This window comes from Giraffa tippelskirchi, chromosome 4 (assembly GCF_054371585.1).
Source record: "Giraffa tippelskirchi isolate mGirTip1 chromosome 4, T2T-mGirTip1v1.2.pri, whole genome shotgun sequence".
NCBI lineage: Eukaryota > Metazoa > Chordata > Mammalia > Artiodactyla > Giraffidae > Giraffa > Giraffa tippelskirchi.
The window spans coordinates 165322805-165337773 of NC_137278.1; the positions used below are offsets into that span (position 1 = coordinate 165322805).

The following is a 14969-nucleotide window of genomic DNA, read 5'->3' on the forward strand; positions in this document are numbered from 1 at the left end:
TTTTTGTTTTCTGAGCTCATAAGTGGATTCAATGCTTGTTCTTGGTTGGGCGGAATCTTTTCAATGACCCCAAGCTAAGGCCTCTGCAAATATCTTTAAAGTAGTTATATTCTTGCAAATTTATTCTACACTATCCAGCCCTGGAATTGGTGATATTTACATAACTCAGATGTCTGAGCTGGGGGCCATGACACTGATTAAGCTTGGACGAATTTACATTTTTCTATTTGGAGACTTACTGAAGCACAGATATGATTCTTCTGTATCCTTAGAATTCTCTCATTACACACATACACTTCATTGCCTAAATCTATCTGGGGGGCTTCTTATTTCTGGAATAGTCACTAATCCTACCCATTTTCCAATCCATCAACAACATACCTGGTCTACCATTTCTCATCAATATAGTCATGTATTTATTTTGGTTGACTATTAATAGTGAAACTATACTCATAAGTCAATGGACATGAGTTTGAGCAAACTCTGGGAGATAGTGAAGGACAGGGAAGCCTGGTATCCTGCAGTCCATGGGGTCTCAAAGAGTCAGACACGACTGAATGACTGAACAACAAAAAAATACCCATAATTAACTAGTAGTGTACTAGTTAGTGGGGAGGAGAATTTGTAGTGTTCCAAATTCTGTGGTGTTGATACCCCCATCAAACTAGTTCCAAGTTACCTATTTTAACAACTGGCTCACAAAATTCCTGAAAATTTAACGATTGGCACCCCACTGGAGCTGTGCAACTTTTGTTAGTTTACTTAATGTCTTCAGATTTGTTTTCTCGTCTGCAAAGTGAAATAATAGCAATAATAGTAACTACGGCCTTGGGTGGGTATGAATATTAAATAAGTTGATGCATTGAAAGCACTGGCCAATGTACCCATATATATAATAGAATGTGAATTCAACAAATACTTGTTGTGACTATTGTTTTAGTTTACAAATACTTGATTATTATTTAATGAGTTAAGCCCAAATAAGCAAAGTACACCCTCCAGAGCTTCTATTAAGTTGAGGATTTCTACAGATTGCCAGAGAGGTGGGTCATGTATCGCTGTTTTGTTGCATGTGAGTCTTTTGTTAATAGGTCAGATTTTATTCACTTCCGTTTAGCAAAATATAGTTCTGCAATTGCTTCAACAATGTCTTGCTAGTGTATTGTTGGACTTTCATGACTCTCTCTCTTAAAAAACAAAGCTTTTGGCTTTTCATGATTCAAAAAAATGTCCTTTATGATTTTCTCTTTAATACCCATGAAGGACTGAATTATACCCTATTCCTTCATGTATTTCAGAGGGAACGGAAATTAACTTGCCTGCTTTGTGCCACTAATAATATAGTACATGATGCTGTCAAAACAGCTTTATAGATTAGCAACACTACCTGCAAACGCCTTGCCGACTTCCAGAAGTTATATTAATGGGCAGCTGCAGAAAATCTGGCTGAAGGAGCATCTGAGATAATGGTTATGGTGAGAGCTTATGGAAAGGCTTTTGTGATCCTTAAAGAAAAACTGACTAGAGGGTGTAATAATCTTTCATTTTATAATAAAGTGTCAGGATGTGTCTGGCTACACATTACAGAATACCTAATGATGGCTGTAGCAATAAAGACATTTAATTATCTCATAACAAGATGTCTAGCAATAGGCAGTTCCAGGTTTGTGCAATAGCTCTGGATGACTTCCTCACTCTCCCCTCTGTCATCCTCAGTATGCTGTCTTTGTTCTTAGGCTTGATGCCTCATGGTTGCAAGATGGCTGCTGCAGCTCCAAGCATTTTGTCCTTAACACCAGCATGTTCAAGGCAAGAAGAGGGGAGTGGCTGGTGTTAAGGAACTTTCCTCTCAGCTTTTCTCAGAAGCCCCCAAGCTGACTTCTCCTTGAAGCTCATTGGCCAGAACTCAGGTATGTGGCCATGCCTAACAATACAGGAGGATGGAAAGATAATATCTGGCAAAGTGCAGTGGGTCACCATATTGGTTTAGCCCAATCATGGTTAATTGCTTGGGGCTTGGGGAGGAGTCCTCAGTCCCTGAATTCAAGAGCTCTTTACCATCTACCAGAGCAAAATTTAAGTTCCAGGTTCTGTTAGCAAGAGATGGGGGTGGGGAGGGAGTAGAGCAGTAGATGTCACCCATAATAAATAAATGTCACATGTGTGACCCTCATATGTTAAATGTGACTTTGTGAGGAAGTTGAGGTTGAGCGATGGGCACCTGATTCTGTATGCCTGACATTGCTTCCTCTTTCTTCTGATGACCAAGCCTTGATTTGCCTTTGGCGAACTGCTTCTTTCCAGCTCCTGGAATATTTTTTCTAATTGAAGTTGATGTACAATGTTGTGTTAACTTCTGCTGTGCAGCAAAGTGATTCAGTTATACATATATATATATATATACATTCTTTTTTAAGATATTCTTTTCTATTATGGTTTACCATTGGATATTGAATATAGGGGTCTCCCAGGTGGCACTAGTAGTACAGAACCTGCCTGCCAATGCAGGAGATGTGAGAGATGTGGGTTCAGTCCCTGGGTTGGGAAGATCCCCTGGTGGAGGGCATGGCAACCCACTCTAGTATTCTTGTGTAATCGAACCTCCAGAGGAGCCTTGCAGGCTACAGTCCATGGGTCACAAACAGTCAGACACAGCTAAAGTGATTTAGCATGCACATACACATTGAATATAGGTCTCTGCACTATATAGTAGGACTTTGTTGTTTATCCATTCTATATATATATGAAAGCTTATATCTGTTAACCCCAAACTTCACTCCATCCTTCCCCCAACCTCCTCCCGCTTGGCAATTACCAGTCTGTTCTCTATGTCCCTGATTCTGTTCCTGTTTCATATATAGGTTCATTTGTGTGATAGTTTAGAATCCACATAAAAGTGATATCATATGGTATTTTTTTTTCTCTTTCTGACTTACTTCATTCAGTATGATAATCTGTAGTTGCATCCATGGTGCTACAAATGGCATTATTTCGCTCATAAGACAGCATGGGCATTCCCACGTTGTCCAGTGGTTAGAATTCTGTGCTTTCACTGCCCTGGCCTGGGTTCAGTCTCTGGTCGGGGAACAAAAGATCCTACAAACCCTACAGTTCTGTAGGTTAGAAGTCGGAGCTGAGACATGCTTCCCACTGAGCAGAATCAAGATGTGGGCAGGGCTGTGTTCCTTCTGGAACCTCTAAAGAAGAGTCAGTTCCCTTGCCTCTCCAGCTGCTAGAGGCAGCCCACATTCCTTGGTTTGTGATTCCCTTCTTCCAAGGAGCAATGGTGGGTCAAGTTCTTCTCATGTCTCATCACTCTGATCTTGATTCCATCGTCAGTCTCCTTCTCTGACACCAACTCTTTGGCCTTCCTTCTCCCAATGTAAAGGATTCCATTCAGCCTCCCTGGATAAATCCTCCTATTTCAAGCCCAGCCAATTAACCTTAATTCCATCAGCAGCTTCAACTTTAAAGCCCCTTGTCATGTAACATAACATAGTCACAAGTGATGGAACATATGCACAGGTTCTGGGCACCTTTGGGAATCTATTATTCCATGCCATGTCATTAAGGCTTTTTTGTTTTAATGTTTAAATGAGATAGTACATGTATATGGTATCCAGTAAGTGCTCAATAAATGTTGGTTATCATTTCTGTTTCTCCAGTGCCTGGCACATAGCAGATTTTTTTTTTTAATTTTTAATTGCTTTACAATGTTGTGTTGGTTTCTGCCATACAACAGCGTGAATCAGCCACAAGTAGGCATCTGTCCTCTCACTCTTGAACCTCCCTCCCACCCCCACCCAATCCTGACTCTCTAGGTTGTCACAGAGCCCTGGGTCATGGCAGGTTCTTGTCAGAGCCTGAACTCCTCTTACTGAAACCTGGAATCTATGTCCCCTCTCTTGACTCTGGGCTGCAAGATTGCTCAACAGTAGAGTATGGTGGAAGCGACCCTGTGCCAGTTTGGAGGCCTAGGTCTTAAGAAACTGGCAGCTTCTGCTTCCTGTCTCTCGGGACCATGCTGTGTTTAGTCGCTCAGTCGTGTCTGACTCTTTGCGACTCTGTGGACTGCAACTTGCCAGACTCCTCTGTCTATGGGATTCTGCAGGCAAGAATACTGGAGTGGGTTGCCATGCCCTCCTCCAGGGGATCTTCCCTACCCAGGGATAAAACCCAGGTCTCCTGCATTGCAGGTGGAGACTTTACTCTCTGAGCCACCAGGGAAGCCACCAGGGAAGTCTCTTGGGACACCGTGCTGTGAGGATGCCCAGGTTGTCCCATGGAGAAGCCCCCATGGGGAGGACCTGACAGCCAGCACCATGCCAACAACCATGGAAGGGAGCCGGCTTAGAAGTGGATGGTCCAGCCCTAGTGGAGCCGCCCCAGTGACCCTGAGTGAACGCTGTGACGTGCTGCCCAGCAGAGTCCCGCTCAGATTGCAGCTTTGTGAACAAATGAAAGGATCGTTGCTGTTTAAGCCACTAAGTTGGGGGTGATTGGTTATGTAGCAACAGATAAAAATATAAGGCTCAAAAATGATTCGGGGAATAACTCAGTAAAGAAGCCATCAGGATTCAAGGAGAAGCAATCTGCTTTCTTTAGAATTCTTACACATTTCACCCACAGATCATTTTAAAGCTTATGAAGCATCTTCACAAAGGGGTGAGGGATGACATCTTGACAAATGACTAACGCCCTGGCTGCATTTGTACCTTGTAACAATCAATCGAAAAGTAAAAACATTCAAGAAAGGCCACTTCATTCTGAATGGTTGAACCGGATGGAGGTATTGACACAAACTTTGTGAGATGAAGCTATTGGAAAAGGAATCTCTCTGAGTTCGCTCTGCTGTAATATCTATCCCCACCCCCGCCTCCACCCCGAGGCCAAATCTTGAACTGGGAGCTGGAATTGGGTTCCCAGGGTGGGAGGATCATTTCCCACCCAGTTGGGGCATCACACAGGGTGACATTCTCATTCAGGTGCAAGCCAAGTTTCGATTACATCCCTGACAACTCGACTGAGGGGAGAGCACAGAAGCGCTTTCAGAGGAAAAAGGCATTAAGAATGCAACATCAAGATCTTGATTTATAACATTCGCAGCTACCTGTCAGTCTCCTTGGATACGCCTCTCAATTACTGGGTACGGTTTCAGTTAGGAATTCTGCTCACATACTAGGGTTGGTATAGCTGCATAATTAAACGAAAAAGAACCACCCGAGGAAGTTGGAGAAAGATGATTGCCTTCAGATGGATGGCCAGGGAGGACGCCTAGGACCTCTGAGCAAACTGCGGCTCTTTGCCACTTCTTCCCACCAGGGTGGAAGGTGTTTTGCTGCCTGCAGAAGGCAGGGGTTTATCAGAACTTCCTCTGACATTTATTTATTTATTTTAAACTTTTTATTTTGTACTGGGGTATAGCCAATTAATAAACAATATTGTGATAGTTTCAGGTGAACAGCGAAGGGACTCAGTCATACATATATACATGTATCCATTCTCCCCCAAATTCCCCTCCCATCCAGGCTGCCTCATAACATTGAGCAGAGTTCCCTGTGCTACACAGTAGGTCCTTGTTGATTGTGTGTGTGCCCAGTCACTTTATTTGTGTCCAACTCTTTGTGACCCTATGAACTGTAGCCTGCCAGGCTCCTTCTGTCCATGGGATTTTCCAGGCAAGAATGCTGGAGTGCATTGCTGTGCCCTCCTCCAGGGAATCTTCCCAACCCAGGGACTGAACCCGCGTCTCCTGTGTCTCCTGCATTGCAGGCAGATTCTTTACCACTGAGCCACTGGAGAAGCCCGTCCTTGTAGGTTATCCATTTTAAATATAGCAGTGTGTACATATCCATCCCAGACTCCCTAACTATTAATATCCTTCCCACTCATCCTTCCCCTCGGCAACTGTAAGTTCATTCTCTAAGTCTGTGAGTCTCTTTCTGTTTTGTAAGTAAGTTCATTGGCATCATTTCTTTTTAGACACCATATATAAGGGAGGTCATATGACACTTTTCTTTCTCTGTCTTACTTACTGATTGCATGTCCTAGGTCCAATGCAATAGCTTACTGATCCATACATGCCCTCCCTCAGTCTGCATTAGGCTGACTCAACTGCTCATACCTGCCAAATGCAGGGCTTGACCACTGTAGTAGGTTAAATAGTGTCCCCCAAAATTCAAGTCCACCCGGGACCTCAAATTGTGTTCTTCTTAGACATAGGATCTTTGCAGATGTAACTGGAGAAGATGAGATCTTACTGGATCAGTCCGGGGTCCAAATCCAATGACTGCCATCCTAATAAGAGGAGAGGATACAGAGAGAAGACCCTGTAAAGACAGAGGCTGTGATTAGAGGGGTGCAGCTACAAGTCAAGGACCGCAAGGACTGCTGACGGCCACCTAAAGTTAAGAGAGAGGCTGGGAACAGCCTCCCCCGGGAGCCTCCGGAAGGGACCAGCCCTGACCACACCTGGATTTCAGACTTCCAGCCTCATGAACTGTGAGAGAATGAATTTCTGTTGTTTTAAGCCACCCAATTTGTGACACTTTACTGTGGCAGCCCTAGCAAATTAACACAACGGTCAAGGACAGTAATGTACTCGGCAGGATCCAGGGCAAGAGATACATGAGGGACAGAGCCAGGAATGCCTTGGTCCTTTCTCTACTCACCAGAAAAACAAGTCAATTTTGGGATTGGAGGAGGAGCCAGGAACACAACCCTAGTGGAGCTCATTCACTCAGAGACAAGAAGCAAGATGAGACTAGTCTCCCCCAACACTACCATCAATAGCCATCACCCTAGTGGAGCCAAGCCTTAACGCAGTCTTTCGTTCTGACTCAACTAGAGTCCTTACCTAGTGAACTTTCATTGTTTGCTCTCTCTACTCTCAGAAAAATAAGCAAGCTTATCTCAAGTACTTAATCAAAACATAACCATGGTCTGGGGGCGGGTGGTGATCATAACCACACTCGGATGTTTTTATTCACCGATTCACATGTACACTGTTGGTCTCAAGAACAGTGACCACAGCTGTTCAAAATGGCATGGGTTCCAGGGGCTCAAATTACTCGGCTAGGAAAAACCACTAATAAATGCTGTATTTTCAACTTTTGGTCTGGGTACGACTTTGCAAATAAGAACATGCAATCAAGCAGAACATATATGTATTTGCCTTGAAAATTGTACTTAATTAAATTTCACTTCTGTCCAAACCAGTCTGGGGATGGAACCCAGCCCGGATGACACAAAGCAGAGGGGAGGATCCTGGTAACATTGCCTGAGGCCTGGATCAAGCTGTGCCTGAATCTGTTACTGACTAGGGCCATTAAGAAAAAAATTGGACTGCCGTGAAGAAGACTGAGTTAATCACAATCCTCAGATCATGGCACTTCATGCAAAATCTCCTAATATTTCTTTATTTCCGGTAACTTACTGTGTATTCCTTTTCCCCATCCCTTCCCATGGGCAGCCATTATGATGTATCTAACATGCAACTTTGTGTTTGTATGCTTTATTGCATGTATTTAATAAAATATTTTTCTGGCCGTTCTGGGTCTTTGTTGCTGCAAAGGCTTTTCTCTAGCTGTGGCAAGTGGGGACTATTCTCCAGTTGTGGTGCTTGGGCTTCTCATTGCAGTGGCTTCTCTTGTTGTAGAGCACAGGCTCTAGGGGCTTCAGTACTTATGGCTCCCAGGCTCCAGAGTACAGGCTCAGTAGTTGTGGTGCACGAACTTCATTGCTCCGTGGCCATGTGGAATTTTCCTGGATCAGGGATCAAACCTGGGTCTCCTCCACTGGCAGGCAGATTGTCTACCACTGAGCCACCAGGGCATATTTACTATATTTTATATATCCATTCCCCTGCCACAAAATACACTGCATGAACATGCAGTATGTTTCCCTTGATAGAGCCAAATATGAATTTCCATGGGTCATAACACTTGCATTGGGATTGCTGGTTCTGGGAGCACTTCATTTGACTAAGTTGCTGATTTCTCTGGGTAATATCCCCGTCTACACTCCCAACAGCAGTGTCTGAGGGTTCCTCCAGGTGTTTGACTCTTTGTGACACCTGGACTGTAGCCTGCCAGGCTCCTCTGTCCATGGGACTTCCCAGGCAAGAATACTGGAGTGTTGTCATTTTCTTCTCCAGGGGATCTTCCTGACCCAGGGATTGAATCTGAGTCTCCTGCACTGGCAGGCATGTTCTTTACCACTGAATTCTGCCAGCACTTGGCATTTTCCAGCTTTCTAGTTTCTACCAGTCAAGTAATTCTAAGATAATGCTAAATGTTATTAAAATTGGCATTTCTCTGATTACTAGTAATTTTGAGCATCTCTTCATATAGCTGTAAGTATTTTGAGTCATCCCTTCTACAAACTACCTTCCATAAGCTCTTTCAACTGCCTGTTCATGTTCTTCTTCAGTTCCTCTTGTTGATTTGCAAGGATTTCTTCTATTTTATAATGAGCAACACTTGGTGGTTTTAGAAATTGAAATATTTCCCTCTGCCTTTCATCTGTCCATGAATTTTGCCCATACTGTCCTTTGTGGACCAGAAATCCTTCATTTGAAGGTCATCATGGTAGGTAGACATCTAAAGATGTCCCCACAAGATGTCCAATCCCTGATTATCCAATCAAGCACTAACTGAGATACTGTAGTGCAGGGAATTTGCAGATGTAATTAAGGTTTTGGGCTGCCATAGTCCATTCTGGCTGCTCCAACAAAAACCAGAGACTGGATGGCTTAAAAAGTTCTGCTTTGTTTTAAACAAAAATGTATTTCTCGCAGTTCTGAAGATCAAGGTGTTGGCAGATTCAGTGATTCAGAGAAGGCACCTTCTAGCTGTAACCTCACGTGGAAGAAGAAGCAAGGGAGCTCTGTGGGGCCTCTTTCACAAGGACACTCATCCCATCCAGGAGGCTCTGACCTCATGGCTGAATCATCCTGTGATAGCCCTGCCTCCTAACACCTTCACCTTGGGGCTTAGGTTTCCGCGTATGAATTTGAAAGGACACAAACATTCAGAACTCAAAATAGAGAGATTATCCTATGTTATCTGGATGTGTCCAAGCTAAATACCTGAGTCCTTAACAGCAGACAATTCTCTGGCTGACATTAGTGAGATGCAGGAGGAGAAATCAAGGAGAAAGGAGATCAGAAAGATTGGAATTGGAGAACTTGATTGCATCCGACTGGCTTGAGAAACAGAAGAAGGAAGCCAGGAACCCAGGAATGGATGTGGCCTCAGGAAGCTGAGCAGGCCCCCTGGGCTGATGGCTATCAGGCAGACAGGGTTGAGGTGGGGGGGGTGGGCTCAGACCCACAGTTGCATGGGACTCAGCTCTGTCCACATCCTGAATGAGCCTACATGTGGCTTCTCTTCCAGAGCTTCTGGGAAAGAGTCCAGGCCAGCCTGTGGGGAACCCAGGCCAAGTTCCCAGCTGAGTCCACTGCACTGGGGACCTAGAGAACCGTGAGATAATAAGTGAATGTTGTTTGAAGTAAAAAAAAATTGTGGTAATTCATTATGGTGGCAATAGAAAACTAGTATAGTAATCTATGATCAGTTGGTAAAGAATTCACTGGCAATGCAAGAGACCCCGGTGCGATTTCTGAGTCGGGAAGATCCCCTGGAGGAGGGCATGGCAACCCAGTATAGTTGTCTTGCCTGGAGAATTCCCATGGACAGAGGAACCTGGCAGGCTACAGTCCATGGGATTGCAAAGTGTCCGACACGACTGAACGACTAACCACAGCACTGCATAGTAATCATATATATCTGTCTTCTGTTTTATGATATGTACCTGCTTTTATTTATTTTAAAATGTTAATTTATTTTTACTTATTTATTTGGCTGTGCCAGGTCTTAGTTTCAGCATGTGAACTTTTGGTTACTGCATGTGGGATCTATTTCCCCGACTAGAGATAGAACTTGAGCCCCCTGCATTGAACGTGCAGGGTCTTAGCCACTGGACCACCATGGACGTCTGCTGTGCCTGTTTTTCAATGCATGAAACAGGGCACTCAAAGCTGGTGTACTGGGACAACTCAGAGGGATGGGATGAGGAGGGAGATGGGAAGGGGATTCGGGATGGGGGACACATGTACACCTGTGGCTGATTCATGTCAATGTATGGCAAAAAATACCACAATATTGTAAAATAATTAGCCTCCAATGAAAATTAATTAATTAATTAAAAAACAAGTTTATCCTAAACTATATGTGTGCAGCATTTCCAGTGGGTGGGGTGAAGTGGAGGTTGATCACCTCCAAAAGGGTGAAAATTAGTTTTCAGGATGGAGAAGGGTGAAAGAAAATTTAACTCCTTTTATATATAAGGTGACTAAACTACCACCACCATATATATATATATATATATATATATATATATATAGCACAGAGATACATACAATATATAAACAGAAAATCAGTATAATTTTGATATTAAAATTTCCCTGGGGTGAGGGTGTGGGGTTCCATTTGGGGGTAGGATTGCCTAAAAAGACTCCTTGAGAGGTTAAAATAGAAAAAGGTTGAGAAACATCGACCCATGTCACAATGATATTCTATAGTTTAAAACATTAACTTTACAGTTCTATCTTATATATCAAAGTCTTTATATAAAATCTTACTGAGTTCCTCTACAAAAAATCCATATGGGATTTTTATTGGGATTGCATTGAATTGATAGGTTAATTTGGGCAGAATTGACAATTTTATACTATTAAATCATCCCACCAAGAACATATTAAATACAAAATCACTTCACTTATTTGGATCATCTTCTGTATTTTTTACCAGAGTTTGAAAGTTTTCTCCAGAGAGGCCTTGTGTATTCCTTGATAAATTGTTCTGAAGACACTTTAAAATACCTGTGACTATTATGATTAGTGTTGTATTTTCACTTCTGTATTTATTCAAATATAAAATGCCATAAATGTAAGATGCATTTCAAGGGCATTAAAATGTGGAAAAAATATGTCTTAAATTTACTTTTTCCTACTGATGTATTGCTGGTGTAGAGAACTGCTATTGATTTTTATGAGCTAATCTTGTACCTGGCAATACTACTTATAAATTCTAATATTTTGTCTGTTGATCCTGTTGGTGTTTCTCGGTAAATGATGACACTTTTAGCTCTTACCTTCCAATTTCTACACCATTTCCTTCTTTCTTTATAGCCTTGGCTATGACCTGTAGTACTGCGTAATCATTAGTGGTGATCGTCAATTGTGAATTTTCAGTTTATGGGCTGGTCAGCTATTTTTCTTGTCAGTACACCTGGGTTTTCTGAAATTTACAATTCAATAATCCTAACTAATATGAACTAACTTCTTCAAGGATATCGAGTGTGGAACTATATAGCCAGTTCTTCAAGGAATCCAAATTTTTTAGTCATTTCTCTTCTCTATTGCACCTGGGAGAAATGTAGTGGCTTAATCCCACCTTGGTTTGTGGATAAAGGCAACTTCTCTTAGAAAAGGGTGTGGGCAGGAAGAGAATGATTGGTGGGCTTAGTAGAGTGATAATGATAATTAGGATAATTACAAAGATGATGATTCTTCCACCTTTATGACTTTAAGTTTTCAAAGTAATCCTTTATCATATTTGATTCTCATAATAGTCTTATGAAGTTGGTTAGGGAAAGTGTCATTATCTTCATTTTCCATGAGGAAAGGAGAGCTTTCTTTTCTGTGGTTTTTTTTTTTTGGCTGTGTTAGGTCTTTGTTGCAGCACAGGGCAGCTGGTGTGGCCCACTGGCTTAGCTGCCCTGTGACATATGGGATCTTAGTTCCCCTACCAGGGATCGAACCCATGTCCTCTGCATTGGAAGGCAGATTTTTATTTTCTGCTTGGATCCATGGGTAGCTTCTTGGGAACTGGCTTACAAGAAGTGGAGGGGGGTGGTGCGGAGGGCAATGAGGTAGAAGGGTCCCTGGATCAAGTAGAGCTGGGGTGCTGAAGCTGCTTATCTAAGACAGCCTGCAAAGCATGGCTCAGATAAAGAAGGAGAAGTGAGAAAATGCACAGTGTCAGAAAGAGTATTGATGTGAATGGAGAAGGCGGTCTAGTGTGGTCATTCAGAACTAAGACTTTGAACCCAAGTTGGTGAGAGACCATGATGGAAAAAAGCCCATATCATATTTAAAATTTTATGTCTGCATTGTGCTAGCATTTGCAATAAAGGAGTTGGAGGGGGTAGCCCTGTTTGAAATTTTTTAAAGGTCTCTTAGCCCCTCTGTCAGTGAGGATTCCACCAGAGAAGCCGAATCAGTAAAATTCATTTATATATATATATAAACATACACATATATATTCATATATGATATATTAATATAATATTATGTAATACATATTATATTATAATTCATATTATATAATACAAATTATATGTGAATTATATATTACATATCTTTATATATGTCTAAAATTTTTCCTACTGATTATAAATAAATGGAGAGAGATTGATTGCAAGGAATTGGCCTAGGCAATTGTGGGAACTGTCTAGGCGAGTCTGAAATCCATGTGGCAGCCCACGATGAAGGGCAGGCAGAATTCTTGGCCATGAGCTGAAGCTGCTGTTCACAGGCAAAATTTATTCTTCCTCAGAAAAACCTCAGTTCTGCTCTGAAAGCCTTTCAACTGATTGAATCTGGCTCATTCAGCTTATCTAGGATAACCTTCCTCTCTTAAAGTAAACAGATTATAGACTTTAATCACATTTATAAAGTACTTTCACAGCAACACCAAGATGAGTGCAGGATTGAATAACTGGGAACAATAACCTAACCAAGTTGGCGCATGAAGCTCACCACCCGAGCCCTTATGGAAATACACAACAGAGCCACGTTCATCCACTGAGTCCATTCTCACTGGAATCCATTGGCTCCAGATAGGGAAGGTTATAGAAAGCTAAAGAGTTCTGCACTGCATGAAAGGGAGGTAGTAGCAGGTTGATGGCATCAGTTTCTTCCTCCCAAACGACCTCTCCCAATCTTCCTTACTTGCTGCTGACTGGCTGACAGGAGCAAACAAGCTGTGCGGGCATAAGAGTAATCTGAGAGAAATATTAAAGCTAAAAAAAGGAGTGGCTGGTTCATTTGGCTGTGTTCCAGAAGCGAACACAACATTGTGAAGCAACCAAATGCCAACAAAAAATAAATAAAAATGTAAAATGATAACAAAATAGATAACCACCACCACCAACAGAAGAAAAAATGTATTTGCTTAAAAATAAAGGAGTGTCCACCCCCTGGTCTCAGCTCCCCCACACTGTCTCTTTGGTGTCCTTGTCAACCCTGGAAAACGTAGATTGTGTAGATCAGGAGAGAATTGTATTGTGAACTTCTTGCATTTGTTCAGTCTTCTTGCTTAGGTATTTATGATGCCCTTGTATTTTCTTTTTTTAAAAAATTTATTGTTTATTTTTGGCTGTGCTGGGTCTTTGTTGCACTTTTCTCTAGTTGTGGCGAGCAGAGGCTACCCTCTAGTAGCAAGGCACAGGCTTCTCATTGCGGTGACTTCGTTGGCTATGGAGCACAAGCTCCAGGGCGTGTGGGCTTCAGTAGCTGCAGCACTCAGGCTGAGTAGTTGAGGCTCCCTGGACTCTAGAGCACAGGCTCAGTAGCTGTGGCATGAGCTTAGTTGCTCTGTGGCATCTGGGATCCTCCCGAATCAGGGATCAAATCTGTGTCTCCTACATCAGCAGGTGTATTCTTTACCACTGAGCCACCAGGGGACATCTGCCCTTCTGTTTTTTTGTTTGTGTTTTACAAACTCTTCTGAGGGTTATATGGTGAATTTCAAAGGTAAGGTATGAAGCAGAAGAGGAGAGCGCTAGGGCCAGGTCGATGGGCAGTCCTGATACAGTGAATGATGGAGGGACACAGGTGGGACCTGACACCGGGAGTCAGTGATGAGAAATTACAATCTTCTGAGACATCGCGAAGTGCTATTCAATTAAGGGACACAAGTGATGCTATTCTTCACAATGAAAATCAGTCATGAATTGGCTTCCACAAGCTGGTGACTCACGAGGTCATGTTCCACCATGTCAGTGTGACAGCCAACTCGAAAGAGTAGGAATGGCCTGCCCACTGAAAAGACGATGAACCACCAGCCATGGTCACTGGATAAGGAAAGAACTGGTCATTTTTAATGGCAATTGGAATCTCAAACAGTGTAAAGTTTTGGAGAAGAAGTCACATTCAGGCACAGAAAGCAAATTATCTAGCAGCAAAACTTAGTGCCCAGAAAAGGAAAGGCCACACAGTTGGTGAAAACCTAATAATAACAGTAAAGTTTTAGTGAGTGAAATGCCAGGACGAGATGCAGGATGAGGAATTAGAAAGGTTCTTCTCTCAAAGAGCATGATAAATCAACACACTGATGTCATGTCACAGGATGCTGAAGAAGTGTATGTAATAAACTGAAAAATAATAGCTTCTCTATCCAGAGAAAATGACAATAGATTTCACCAATACATGTCATGGTGTAGCATTGGTAAAATTTACAAATGAGGACATATAAGAATACTTTTTATGGTGGAAGGAGTTGCTCCAAATAAGTAAAGGCCAACATGTACTTTTTTATTAAGGTTTTTTTGCATTACTTTAATTTTTCATTATCAATGTGTAATTGTCATACACTAAATTGCATAATTTGATGAGTTTTGACATATTTGTTCACCTGTGAAACCATTACCGCAATCAAGATAATGAATATACTCATCAACCCCAAAGTTTCCTCATGCCTCTGTGTAATCCATTTCTCTCTACTCCTGTGTCCAGGTAAAAATATTGGTCTTACTGCTACTGTAGTTTGTATTTTCAGAATTTAATATAACGCGATCAATGCAGTATGTATTTTTGGTGTCTGGCTTCTTTCAATTGACAGAATTATTTTAAGATACCACAGAATCATCCTGTTGTGTGTATCTGTAATTTGTTTCTTTTTATT

General features: G+C 42.1%; 1 protein-coding gene and 1 long non-coding RNA gene across 2 annotated transcripts in view; one reads left to right on the forward strand and one right to left on the reverse strand.

Moving 5' to 3' along the window:
- Positions 1-14969, forward strand: part of CHST11 (carbohydrate sulfotransferase 11) — a 340772-nt gene that overhangs the window by 28289 nt on the left and 297514 nt on the right. The gene's annotated exons all lie outside the window — the stretch shown is intronic.
- Positions 1-14969, reverse strand: part of LOC145547043 (uncharacterized) — a 29657-nt gene that overhangs the window by 9489 nt on the left and 5199 nt on the right. Inside the window, exon 2 of the long non-coding RNA XR_014083487.1 lies at positions 6125-6329. This is a non-coding gene — a long non-coding RNA (uncharacterized LOC145547043). The remainder of the gene's footprint in view (positions 1-6124; positions 6330-14969) is intronic.